We start from the raw sequence: 14,980 nt of genomic DNA, 5'->3' as shown, positions 1-14,980 counted from the left end.
TAGCACCCAACCAACCTCACGGCCACTCGCCCCGGCACCTCAATAAGATGCCACACCTCCTCCATAAAATGCCGCAGTCGCCCTGAGAGCGATACGACAAGTTATACGTTGGAACGGAGACCTCGGCCTCTTCGTCCAACCACAAAACTGCAAATCTGGAACGGAGACCTCGGCCTCTCCATCCTGAACAAAAAAAAAAACAAAGGATAACAAAAGAAATGGTGCCATTCAGGAACGGAGAGCTTGGCCTCTTCGTCCAGCCTTACTGGCCATCGACTATATATATATTACGTTCTGATTTTCTATATTTAAGAATTATGTATAATTCAATGGCAAGAAATATTCACTTATACCTGTTCATAACCGTTAACTTTTCATCCTAGCTTAGGTGGCATGCTGAGCAAGTCGGGAAGGATTCCCGGCCACCCGCGAAGCTGGCGAACTCCTCATATAGATTAAGTTTAGAGTGTAAGTCTTATATTCATTTTTCTCGTTTCAGCGGAGGTCATTGGCGGAAAACGAGGTTGCGTATCGCAAGGGGGGCCGGCATGTTTAGGGAGGATGCCTAACTTGTCCGCATCTGATTGCGATCCCCCCAGCACTGTCAGCACTCATGCATATGCATGTCGGGGTTGATGTGTGGGTGCCTTTCCCCTCCAAAACGGAGGATTTTGCGGGTCAACGGTTGTAGCTTGCTATACAACCGGCCTCTTGGATTCTAACAGCCACCCAGCTAACATCTGCCACCAGCGATCTCCACTGTTTTCAACAAGATATTCAGGTAATATTGTAACCAGTTTATTTTACTTTTACCCAATAAATCATATCTATTATAACGAGAAATCTCGTATTCTCTTATTTTATTCCAACCCGCTTATTCCCACTGAGATCGACCCCGGTGCGCCTACCTACCTCCAGGAGCAAACGCACCCCAACCGAACAATATCATTACTGGAGTTGAATGTTGTTATAATTTACTTATATACTGTAAAGATATTTACTTTTCTTTTAAAATTTGAATTAAAAAAATTTTTTTTTTAAAAAGTGGGCGTGGTCGTTCTCCGATTTTGCTAATTTTTATTAAGCAGACATATAGTAATAAGAGTAACGTTCCTGCCAAATTTCATCATGATATCTTCAACGACTGCCAAATTACAGCTTGCAAAACTTCTAAATTACCTTCTTTTAAAAGTGGGCGGTGCCCATTGTCCAAAATTTTACTAGTTTTCTATTCTGCGTCATAAGTTCAACTCACCTACCAAGTTTAATCACTTAATCCGTATTTGGTAATGATTTTTCGAAATTTTCGATATCGAAAAAGTGGGCGTGGTTATGGTCCGATATCGTTCATTTTAAATAGCGATCTGAGATGAGTGCTCGGGAACCTACATACCAAATTTAATCAAGATAACTCAAAATTTACTCAAGTTATCGTGTTAACGGGCAGACGAACGGACGGACGGTCATGGCTCAATCGAATTTTTTTTCGATACTGATGATTTTCATATATGTAAGTCTATATCTATCTCGATTCCTTTATACCTGTACAACCAACCGTTATCCAATCAAAGTTAATATACTCTGTGAGCTCTGCTCAACTGAGTATAAAAAACAAGAGCTAAAGGAAAATAACGTAGGAATTGGCCATAAAAAAGAGCTGATCTAATGTTTATATGCGCAATGCGCAATCTTCTTGTATGATTTGTGGTATTATGACACTCATTCGATCAAGACTAGTGTCATTGTTCGGTAATTCGATAAATTCAACCGTCCATAAAAGCGAATTCCCATTGTCTGTCAAATAAAAGCAAAATTATGTATTATGAAGAAAAAAAGCTTAAGTACTGCAACTAGCCAGAAGTATAAAACGCTGAAGTGAATTTCATCGCGTAATTGTAGCTTTCTAAACATGTTACATGTGTTAAAAACTAAGCTTCATAATGACCATAGAATCGTTCATGGACTTGCTGTCCAGTAAAGATGAATGGCTGCAACAATGCACAAGAGCCAAGTCTATTCCAACCTTTTTGAAATTGGCAACAATTCTCAGATTTCGCACTAGGGATTTTCTCAACTGAGCATCGGCTACGAGAATACACTCGGGATTTTTTCCACCTGATCCTTTCTGCAAGTTCCTTTTGTTATAAACGGATTTTGTTCAATTTGTGAAAACAGCCTTCCAAGCAGTTGCTTTGTATTCACGACCTTGGACCTATATGTAGGGTTCTTATATTATATTAACTCAATTATTTTTATTTAACTTTGTTATTATGTTACCGTGGTGTGATGATAGCGTGCTCCGCCTACCACACCGTATGCCCTGGGTTCAAACCCCGGGCAAAGCAACATCAAAATTTTAGAAATAAGATTTTTCAATTAGAAGAAAATTTTTCTATGCGGATTCGCCCCTCGGCAGTGTTTGGCAAGCGCTTCGGGTGTATTTCTGCCATGAAAAGCTTTCAGTGAAAACTCATCTGCCTTGCAGATGCCCGTCCGGCCAATTTGTAGGGAAAATCAAGAGGAGCACGACGCAAATTGGAAGAGAAGCTTGGCCTTAGATCTCTACGAAGGTTATCGCGCCTTACATTTTTTTATTTTTATTATTATGTTACTTTGAACTTTGTAATTTTAATATATTTAAAGTATTTAATTTTTCAATTTTGATTTTTCTATTTTCAAAAATTTTCATTATTATTCAATTTTGTATTCAAAATAAAGCATCCTACAATATATCCGATTAATACAAATAGTTTGAAATTACTATTAGGTAGCGATAAAAGTAGAAGATAAAAACAAGAAACTTACGTTTTAAACAATTTTCTTCTAACTTGATACAGCGTCGACAACAAATTTCTATTCGCTTCAAAACTAGATACACAACGAAAATTTCGACGGAGATTAGATGTCATAATACCAATTTCAAATTCGATTTTCGATGATCGATAGCTAGCGAAGGTCGAAAAATACTCATAACAGGGGCCTTTGTTTCGAGAGAGTGCTGTCAAAATGCACATTTTTGTCATTGATGCCACTCCAAACAAAAATGAATAGATCTGAATATGGGGATTTTTAACATACATTTCGGCGATTTTATAGATTCAATCATTTAATAAAATAATAGTGGAAAAATATTAATTTCTTAAAATTTATTTTACAATTATACGACTAGTTAAGACGTGTGATGGTAGCGTGGTGTGATGGTAGCGTGCTCCGCCTATCACACCGTATGCCCTGGGTTCACACCCCGGGCAAAGCAACATCAAAATTTTAGAAATAAGGTTTTCAATTAGAAGAAAATTTTTCTAAGCGGGGTCGCCCCTCGGCAGTGTTTGGCAAGCGCTCCGGGTGTATTTCTGCCATGAAAAGCTCTCAGTGAAAACTCATCTGCCTTGCAGATGCCGTTCGGAGTCGGCATAAAACATGTAGGTCCGGTCCGGCCAATTTGTAGGGAAAATCACACCTTACATTTATTTATTTAAGAAGTAGATATACACATATCTAAGTAAAATTTACGTTTTGATTAAATTAATTAGTCAAATATTGTAACGATATATACTCACAGTGAAAACCAAATATTCTTTTGATATAATAGTTAACATCATTTAGTGGATAGGGCTTATCTTACACGTCTGACGTTCCAGGTTCTGTGATCAAAATTGGCTGGTTGCGTTGGGACTTTATATTTGCAAAACCTGTTTTTAGTGATAACTTTTTATTGGGAAATAATATTTACCCTCCGCCTTCGAACTAATAATATCTTCACTAAAAAAAAGTATTTTTATCTTTTTTCCCATAATTTTTGAAAGCATTTCTACAGTTGCAGGGCAAACTAAAGTTTACCGAAATTTTCCGGCCGGTTTTCGTTTGAGCTGGCACATTTTCTGTTCTGGCACCCGCTTCACCTGGCGCGAGCGATTTATCTGTGATTGTTGCCAGCGCAAATTTGAGATAATTCGCTCGTGGGAGCGAAAAAATGAGAGCGTAAACAAATGTTTCGTATCAAGTCATCTTTGGTTACTGCGCCAAATGCTCAGCGACTACTAAACGAAAGAGAATACGAATACGTTTGAATTGAGTGTGCACAATTAATCCCCTATTTGCCGACTTGACTTGACTTGAGAACTGTCACTTACAGTTCTGTTAAATGAACATTGCATGTTACTGATTACTCAAAACCAGGCATGCTTAACCAACGAACCGATATCATTTCGTTAAGATATTTTATTTATTTATTTATTTATTTCAATATTAATCTAGAAAATATAAAAAATTTTCACACAGATTACAAGAAGAAAAAGCATCTAAAAAAATAACAACCATTATTATTTTAACTTAAAAACGAATTAGCTAAGAAAAGTTCATTTAATCTTTGTTTAAATACTTCCTTCGTATAGGAAAAATCAAGATTTCCAGGGTTCATAAGCGAATTAAATTCTTTCAAAGCTCTAAAAATCGAAGCATTTGTTGCGTAATTAGTTCTAACAAACTCCAACCAGAAAATATCGTGATTCCGTAAACTCCTCTGCGGGATATTAAAACGTATTCTCTCAAGCAAGAAGGGACATTCAATTAATCCACTTATTAAGTCCAACACAAAAGTGAGGGACAGAATGGACCGTCTAGTATCTAAGGACTTTAAGCTAATAAGCAAACAACGACTCCTATAAGGGGGAATCGGGTCTCTGAAGTTTAATGACCGCAACGCAAAGCGGACAAACACTTTTTGAACTCGCTCAAGCCTCTTAATATGACAATCATAGTATGGTCTCCAGATAAAAACAGCGTATTCTAATTTGGAACGTACAAGCGAGGTGTACAGCAATTTTAAAATGTAGGGATCAGAAAAGTCAGAGCCAAAACGTCTAATGAATGCAAGTGTTGAATATTCCTTTGCAATTACGTAGCTCAAATGTCTGTGAAACAGAAATTTGGAATCGAATACAACACCTAGATCGATAATTTCGCTTAAAGTGAATAGTGGAAGCCCATCAATATTGTAAGATGTAGGCAGAAGACAGCGAGACTTAGAGTAGGAGACATGTGAGCATTTTTTAATATTTAAATTGTTTATTTCGTTTACACCAAATCGCCACATTATCTAAATCAGATTGGAGATTCGACACGTCCTCCTTACTTGTAATTGACGAATACAACTTTAAAACATCAGCATACAAAAGAAAATTAGTGTACTTGAAACAACTGGATATATCATTTATGAAGATAATGAAAAGGAGTGGACCCAATATGCTACCCTGAGGAACTCCAGACGTCGAAATGAACGAATCCGATGAGAACCCAATTAAAGTCATTTCGTTTCATTTATTAACGCTAAGAACGTCAAATTAACGAAATGATTTTGTTTTGTTTTCTGCCATATCAAAACGAAATCAAATCGTTTATGTTGATTATTATTCAAACTATGCTGGCATAGCTGATGGCGGATGGTGGCGGAATTATTAAAGGTGAAAGCATTAGCCAAGCTGATTGCAATTTTTCTCATGAATTTTGACAGTACGAACATTTCTTAGAGTATTTTTGACATTACCACCAACGAATTACACAAACAAATTACATGGAGTTTGTGTGTATGTCCGCTCGCTGTTACCACCTTACGGATTCAGCATGGCTATAGCATTGCCAGCACAATTCAAACATAAAGTATCACGTTTTTGTTAACGTTTTTAACGTTAACGAATGCTTTTCGTTTCGGGTAAAAACGAGATACAATTTATCTTGATAATTTCTTTATCGATAATATTTCGAAGTGTTTCAACGGAAACGGTGGAAAATTTTTGATAAACGATTAGCTTAACGTTAAGGTGCATCTCTGTTCAAAACTTAGCAACACTTAACTTGACTTAGAAGTCTGTTGAATTTTGATTTTCTATGAAAGTTCTAAGTGACATTTACATTTTGAGATGCCATTTCTTTGTTTCCATTTCATTTTGTCATACAAATTGACATTTATTGATTATGATGCCAGATTGTATGCGCTAAGTGGAGTATAACCGTGTCTAAGTTGCTAAGTCAAGTCATTGCTAAGTATCAGTAATGGGCCCTTAAAGCTCAATAAAGTATAAAATATTAAGCTGCAGACATTGGTGCTTTATCGGTAACCGTATCGGTAACCTTATAACAGCTGATTCGACCAACCTTATGAGAATCAACGCAATCGATTATTGGTGCCGCAAAGGTCGTAACCGTATCGTAGCCAACCAATTGGTTTTTGGTTTACCGTCGTAACGATAAACAGCTGATTACGTTAGGGATACGACAACAGCGATAAGCCGGAGTCATTGGTGCCGTATGTCGTATCGCTGTATCCGTATCCCTAACGTAATCAGCTGTTTATCGTTACGACGGTAAACCAAAACCCAATTGGTTGGCTACGATACGGTTACGACCTTAGCGGCACCAATAATCGATTGCATTGATTCTCATAAGGTTGGTCGAATCAGCTGTTAAAAGGTTACCGATACGGTTACCGATAAAGCACCAATGTCTCCAGCTATACGACAAACGGCACCAATGTCTACAGCTTTAACACCATAATAATGTGTCCACACGGTATTAATATAAGTAATATAATATAAGTCGATTTCGGTAGTATGATTTCGTAACATTCATTCCTGTCCACACGATCGTGCTTCCCCTTTCAAATAACATTTTGTTTTCGCTCACATTTTGTATTAGCATTTGAGTTTTCAATAAATTTCGTAAAATTAAATATTCAAAATGCATATAATAAACATAATGTTTTGTTTAAAGAGAGGTAATAGTCTAGTTGAGAGGTCGACTGCTAATACGCTACCAAAAATATCGAGAGAGGTGTCAAAAGACGTATTAATCTCGTGAACAATAATCCGATGGCGGAAAAGAAAAATTGTATATATATCCGGAGATATTTACAGTTGAAGTTGGCGATTTTCATGTGGTTGTGTTTGTACCCACAAAAAAAATTGGGTAATAGTCTAGTTAAGGGGTCGACTGCTAATACGCTACCAAAAATATCGAGAGAGGTGTCAAACGACGCGTCTTGACATCGATATTAATAATCCGAAGGCGGTAGCCACGGTTACACCACACACCCGGACTTGGCATGGCGTAGCCCAGGGTCATTTTTTATAAGCGCGGCCGAAGGCCGCCAACTCAGAAAATTGTTCTGCGTAAAAAAAAGTAAAAGTCTACGCTACCAAAAATATCGAGAAAGGTGTCCAACGACGCGTCTTGACATCAGTATTAATAATCCGAAGGCGAAAAATAAAAATTTTAACGCGTTCAAAAGATATTAACGAAAAACCGAAAAAAGACCCGCGGGTACCTCCGAAACCGGGGGTCGGATCCATAGTATTTTTGCGCAGAACACCTTTCTGCGTTGGCGGCCTTTGGCCGCCCTTATAAAAAATAACCCTGGGCTACGCCATGCCAAGTCCGGGTGTGTGGTATAACCGTGGATACCGCCAGGATGATGCACAATTTTTTTTGGGGTACTGTTTAGGCCACAGGCCTAAATATATCTCCCCTCCCTCGTAACATAATTTTCTTAGTTATTTTCCCCCGTTTACTACCACCCACATATGCTTGTGATCACTAATACACACAATCTCCAACTGCCTTTCTACTTCGAAGGCTAAGTTTAGATTCAAATTGTCAAAAAAAAAGAAAGGTTTAAAACTGGTCAATTGAAATAATAGCCTTCCAATTATTGAAGTTGTTTGTTATAAAAAGAGAAAGCCTTAAATCATCTTCATGGTGTCCAAACATAAGACAATCTATTGCTTTCCTCTACATGTCAAAATGGCACAACTATATGTCTTACTTATTGCGCTATTATTGTAAAATGGACTTTGCGAATGAACACATTGCGCATTGACCAAATAGAGTAAATTGTGGATATTTTGGCCGATGACAGAACGAAAACAGATACTAGAGTTTAAGCTATTTGAATTTAAATACATCAAAGTACATAGGTCTATCGGCGATTTCGTTGGAGCTTCATAACTCCGAAAAATTATGTCTAGTTCCAGATTTGTACTCAATTTTCTTGTTATCATGAAAGCTAAAACGAACCAGAGAGCCTACGTTAATTGACTGTAATTACAAATATTGTGTTTAAAAGAATATTTTTTCTTAGAAAATATAGAATTGTATATTACTCTTGCAAGTTGCCTACCCACAAACCAGTAAAGATACCGTGTTCCATCTGGCCACCACCATATACCGCCAAGAAGAGTATATGATGGAACTTGTATTAAGAGCTTTATAATGAATTGCCCTTTACCTAATTGTTTAATCACCAATTAAGGACGATCGAATGTAGGTTAGTACTTTCTCATGCAGTACCCTTTATATGCTACATTGGCAACACCTGTTTAGAACGATGACAATTTTCGGAATGGGAATGTTGAAATATTTTTCATTTGCTTCTTTATTATTCGATCCTTAGGCAAATTTCAATAAAAATCCTTTTCCAGTTAACTTCTTTGTGGATTATTACTATTTAAATAACGAAAAGGCGGGTAATCACAGACAATACTAAATATTTGTGTTGATATCTTGAATTGACTTTAATTAAAAGTAAGTCAGATTCCTGACTAAGGAGTGATTGAATGAAGAAACAGCATTCTTAAATCGATGATTAAAAATTTCAAATGATTTCACACTTTTAAGGCTCTGGTTTCAAAATTAACTATCTAACCTAATCACAGGGAGGTGTCCTCGGCGTAATATAGCAAAACTTCATTTCTTGTATTTTACTAATAAATCACAATTACATTAAGATTATGTACTTGAATATTACGCGTAGTTATTTTTATGTAAATGAATAATGATGTTAACAAAAACGTGTATGCTTCATAAAGTGATTGCCTATCTGATGCAGACAGGGCGTAGTATCATACTGATGACTTTATAGTTTCCATCTTCAGCTGAATACTTCAAAAAAATTAGTAATGATTGGTTGAGGACAGTTTGTTTTTACTTTAATTATAACGAATACTGATAGTTATCTTTCTTGTTGCTTATTTTTTTTAATAGATTTTGTTATTTGTTAAAAAATTTTAATTTTTTTGACCGCCGAAATATTTTGGATATTTTCCAAAATGAATGCCTAGATATAACAGCAACAAACTCATTTTGGATTAATAATTATGATTACTACCATAAAACAATGAAATGAACATCCTACGACAAAAGGAAAAGCAACTTCATGCTGTAATATACCTGAAGTTGTAGATGTGTCTTCTGAATATTCTACGCGAAGATAACGACCCAAATCATCCACTGCCAAATAAAAGGTCTCCCTATCGGTGTCAGGATCGCTAGAGGAAAGAAATGAAGAAATTCATTAATAAAATCACGTTTTACTTTCAACTCTTTAGGCAGACTGGTAAATAGCATTCCGGTGCATTTAAGCATGTCAATTCCATTTCAAAGCCATATGCAGCAGCCTCTTGTATTGGTGTTGGACATGTATGCACTGAATTTTGATGTACCATTTGTACACTTATAACAAGTACAGCTGCTCCATATGCCTGCGGAAGCAGACACTTGACTTACCGGTTTTTGGGGTGCTTGAAGCGGTCCACCAGACTAATCTGTCCCACCACATCACCAGCCAGGTCCCCAGAACGTACAACGTCATACAAGTCATTACAAGCAAACCAGTATCGACTTATACACCCGTTGGTAACCAAAATGAAAGACCATTCGTACACTGCGGATAACCTGAGACAGGTTTGCACTTGGGTAGATTGTGCAGATTTGTTCACTGAATTGATTTAAAAAACCACTAGCATTAGACCAGAACACTCGTATGTCAGGTATATCGAGCAACACCATTGCCAAACGCGCCAATCCCAAACCAACAGCATAACCAATTTGCTTATGTGCACCTGAACGCTGTAGTATCTCGTGACGCATATTACCACACCCGAGTACTTCAAGCCAATTGCCTTTATAAAGTATTTCCAACTCCCCCGAGGGTTGCGTGAAAGAAAATTATGTGTCCACCCAACGTTACTCCAATTGGATGCCGAATAAATCGCGTGCAAGACCAACCAATGTAATTTTCATCTCATGTTCAACTGCGTCTAATTTATGAAATACTGGAGAGTGTACTATCAATTCAGTTGCGCCTATACACTTCGCCGGCTACAAGAAAGTTACCTAAACCACATGAAGACAAATCTGATTCGTGAGCTGTGGTGGGTGCGCGTAACAAATGGTTGCGATTAATGTAATAACAATCTGCTTTGGCACGACTAACATGATCACTGGGAAACAGTCGATTATCAAAATTTTGTGCGAAACACCTTTTGACATATAGCTTTGCCAATGTGAAAAATACGATCAGCTGCGATATCACACCTTTCGCGCAAACAATAATACCTATAATTGGATGGGTTGGATTTTATATAAGGTGCCACGATTTTCAAACTTTTGTTGATTTGTAGGGGTAAAAGGGGTCCTAAAAATCACAAACTTATCATCCGCAACTCTAGGAAATTCTTAGTTTATGAAATATAAGCGTTTAAAAATGTAAATTTCACCGAACAAACTTAATGCGTTCTGACCGATTTCTTTAAAATACCGCACTTGGAATAAGTTCAAATCATTAACCTGAGTTATTTTAGCCACTACCGATGTTAACAACTAAGCCACAACGCGTTTTAATTTAATAATTAACGAAACTTAAAACCAGGCATGCTTAACGAACGAAACGATATCATTTCGTTACGATAATCAACGTTAATAAACGAAACGAAGTCATTTCGTTTCGTTTATTAACGTTAAGAACGACAAATTAACGTTAATTTGACGATCTTAACGTTAATAAACGAAACGAAGTGACTTCGTTTCGTTTATTAGCGTTGATTATCGTAACGAAATGATATCGTTTCGTTCGTTAAGCATGCCTGCTTAAAACTGAAAAAATACACCAGCGTCGACGAGTTCGTTTGTTTATTTTATAATCGAATTGTCATCTGCAACCGAAATAATATGGCAGAGCGAGTGTATTTTGAACGAGTAGACTGTTCGTTTATGTGTTAAGGGGCTGCCAGACCTGAAGGTAAGAATAGCCACGATTTTCAAACTTTTGTTGATTTGTAGGAGTAGAGGGGGTCCTAAAAATCACGAAATTACCATCCGCAGATCTAGGAAACTCTTAGTTTATGAAATATAAGCTTTTTAATTTCCAAATTTAGTAAAATTTCAACTTAAGTCCTGCACTTAAAATTCGGGTCGCACATGTCGATAGCGATATCAAAAGACGCGTATATGCGTCAAGATTCAGAATCCGAAAGCAGAAACTACATTTTTTATCTCGGTTAAAAGTTATTCGCGGAAAACCCGTCGGTACTATTGTCGCTTTTTTCGTTGTTGCAATTAAACAAACGAAAACAAATGAAGGTGGTGAATAGTGTTGCCAGCTCCGCAACAATATCTTTTTAACTTGTAGAAGATTATAAGGTGGTGACACGTCGACATAAATGCAAACAAACATACACTATCGATGTATTTTGTTTTGTAATTCTCTGAATAATTTGAAATTAATGTATTTGGCAGCGATTTAAGTTAGCACCCCCCCGAGTTCGGGGTTACACTTGGTATCAAATGAAAGAGGGAGTTCTGCCGATCATCTTAAAGTGCGCAGACTTATAGTTTACGAGTTATTTGATGTTAAAGTTTGCAAATTTAGCAAATTTCTATAGCACTCTCACTTACAATTTACACATCTTTCAAAACCTTTATGCTCATAAATATCTATATAAATTGGCAACGATACACTTAAATTTCATTTTAGTATATTTCACATATAATTCTTGCATTGTTTTTACTTAATTTAATTGTTTTTATTAAATAAATCGCCCTTTTGTAGCAACATTCACATTTATGTATGTATATATTTTATCGATGACATTACAAAGCTGTGCTGCCACACCAACAAAGAAAAAACAAATATAAATATTAACGTGCCACCTTTCAGTTAATAAAGAAAAAGGAAAATATATATTTTTACTACTATGCGGAAGGACATCACCGTGGCGGTAGCCACGGTTATACCACACACCCGGACTTGGCATGGCGTAGCCCAGGGTTATTTTAAATAAGCGCGGCCGAAGGCCGCCTACGCGGAAAGGTGTTCTACGCAGAATTACTGTGCATGGCACAGCCGGTGTTGGATCGGCTAACATAATAATAAACATAAGAGTTATAAGGTAATATGCGGAAGGACATCACCGTGGCGGTAGCCACGGTTATACCAAACACCCGGACTTGGCATGGCGTAGCCCAGGGTTATTTTAAATAAGCGCGGCCGAAGGCCGCCTACGCGGAAAGGTGTTCTACGCAGAATTACTGTGCATGGCGCAGCCGGTGTTGGATCGGCTAACATAACAATAAACATAAGAGTTATAAGGTAATATGCGGAAGGACATCACCGTGGCGGTAGCCACGGTTATACCACACACCCGGACTTGGCATGGCGTAGCCCAGGGTTATTTTAAATAAGCGCGGCCGAAGGCCGCCTACGCGGAAAGGTGTTCTACGCACACTAATCGGTTTCTAATCAGCACTGATCGACTAACCCATCAGTGTGCGGTAGAAATTGAGCCGTTATAGATAGAACATTGGATCAAATTCTGAATGGTGCTAAACGGGGATGGCTATCTAATGCAAAAATATAATTTAGAAAATCTTGCGCAGTTCAAGAGATGGCGCCAAATCGGGTTTCGGGGTCATATGTGTACGGATAAACTCCATTTTTTCATTGAAGGGTTAATTATGGAACTCTCAATCAAATTGTCGTTTAATCTACAAATGGATACCCACATATTGCCCAAAAAAAAATTTCCTATCCTGCTTGGTTCAAGAGATATGCACACTAATCAGTTTCTAATCAGCACTGATCGACTAACCCATCAGTGTGCGGTAGAAATTGAGCCGTTATAGATAGAACATTGGATCAAATTGTGAATGGTGCTAAACGGGGATGGCTATCTAATGCAAAAATATAATTTAGAAAATCTTGCGCAGTTAAAGAGATATGGCGCCAAATCGGGTTTCGGGGTCATATGTGTACAGATAAACTCCACTTTTTCATTGAAGGGTTAATTATGGAACTCTCAATCGAATTGTCGTTTAATCTACAAATTGATACCCACATATTGCCAAAAAAAAAATGTCCTATCCTGCTTGGTTCAAGAGATATGCACACTAATCGGTTTCTAATCAGCACTGATCGACTAACCCATCAGTGTGCGGTAGAAATTGAGCCGTTATAGATAGAACATTGGATCAAATTGTGAATGGTGCTAAACGGGGATGGCTATCTAATGTAAAAATAAAATTTAGAAAATCTTGCGTAGTTCAAGAGATATGGCTCAAAATCGGGTTTCGGGGTCATATGTGTACCGATATACTCCATTTTTTCATTGAAGGGTTAATTATGGAACTCTCAATCAAATGGTCGTTTAATCTACAAATGGATACCCACATATTGCCCAAAAAAAAATTTCCTATCCTGCTTGGTTCAAGAGATATGCACACTAATCGGTTTCTAATCAGCACTGATCGACTAACCCATCAGTGTGCGGTAGAAATTGAGCCGTTATAGATAGAACATTGGATCAAATTGTGAATGGTCCTAAACGGGGATGGCTATCTAATGCAAAAATAAAATTTAGAAAATCTTGCGTAGTTCAAGAGATATGGCTCCAAATCGGGTTTCGGGGTCAAATGTGTACCGATAAACTCCATTTTTTCATTGAAGGGTTAATTATGGAACTCTCAATCAAATTGTCGTTTAATCTACAAATGGATACCCACATATTGCCAAAAAAAAATTTCCTATCCTGCTTGGTTCAAGAGATATGCACACTAATCGGTTTCTAATCAGCACTGATCGACTAACCCATCAGTGTGCGGTAGAAATTGAGCCGTTATAGATAGAACATTGGATCAAATTGTGAATGGTGCTAAACGGGGATGGCTATCTAATGCAAAAATATAATTTAGAAAATCTTGCGCAGTTCAAGAGATATGGCGCCAAATCTGGTTTCGGCGTCATATGTGTACAGATAAACTCCATTTTTTCATTGAAGGGTTAATTATGGAACTCTCAATCAAATTGTCATTTAATCTACAAATGGATACCTACATATTGCCCAAAAAAAAATTTCCTATCCTGCTTGGTTCAAGAGATATGCACACTAATCGGCTCCGAGGAAACCCTTTTCTTTCCTAAAGTTAAAATTTGTGAGATTTCCCACTTCATGTACGAAACATAGAAAAATTTCCGCCTGCGGCGCCTTTCTTTTATAAAATTCAAATTTGTGAGGTTTTCCTATTTCATGTCCAAAAAATGCGACGCTTTTCTTTAATAAGCTTTAAATTCCAGATTTTTTCGATTTCATGTAAAAAAGCTAACAAAATCAATATGGTAAACAGAATGAAATGAATAAGCATTAGGTCTGAGACTTATGGCAGGATTTTGTAGCCTTTGACAGACATAGAGGAAGATTTGCAAATATGCTTTGGTTATTTCAAAGCGAAGTAAGTAAAGTTGTATTGTTTATTTTATGGCGGTGTCAAAGCGAAGTAGTCTGTGTTAAGATTACAACAGAACGGCTTGCAGTTTTATTCGCTTTGATCCGCAAAATTGTTCTATAACAGATTAACTTTTCGTTACGTGTTGAAGTCGAAGCATTTCCAAAGTTGAAGTCGTACGCGAAGCCAATGGCAAAAATAGTTATACCGTAGACATCTGGCACTATCAAATACTCGTTGATAGTTTAACGAATACGCATGTATGCATTCCTTGTTTTCGTTTGTTTAATTTCAACAACGAAAAAAAAAGCTATAATTGTACCGGCCGGTTTTTCGCTAATAACTTTAAAAATGTTTAAAAAAAATAGTTTCCGCTAATGAATTCTGAATCTTGACGAAAATACGCGTGTTTGGATACTAGTTTCGACAA

The 14,980-nt window shown here is 37.1% G+C and overlaps 1 pseudogene; it reads right to left on the bottom strand.

The window, feature by feature from the left end:
• Window positions 1-9,368: 9,368 nt before the first annotated feature.
• Window positions 9,369-13,429, bottom strand: LOC137245950 (probable phenylalanine--tRNA ligase, mitochondrial; annotated as a pseudogene).
• Window positions 13,430-14,980: the final 1,551 nt, after the last annotated feature.

This window comes from Eurosta solidaginis, chromosome 3 (genome assembly GCF_040869045.1).
Source record: "Eurosta solidaginis isolate ZX-2024a chromosome 3, ASM4086904v1, whole genome shotgun sequence".
Taxonomy (NCBI): Eukaryota; Metazoa; Arthropoda; class Insecta; order Diptera; family Tephritidae; genus Eurosta; species Eurosta solidaginis.
Note: the sequence above shows the minus strand (reverse complement) of the source record. Positions and strands in the feature narration are given on the sequence as shown.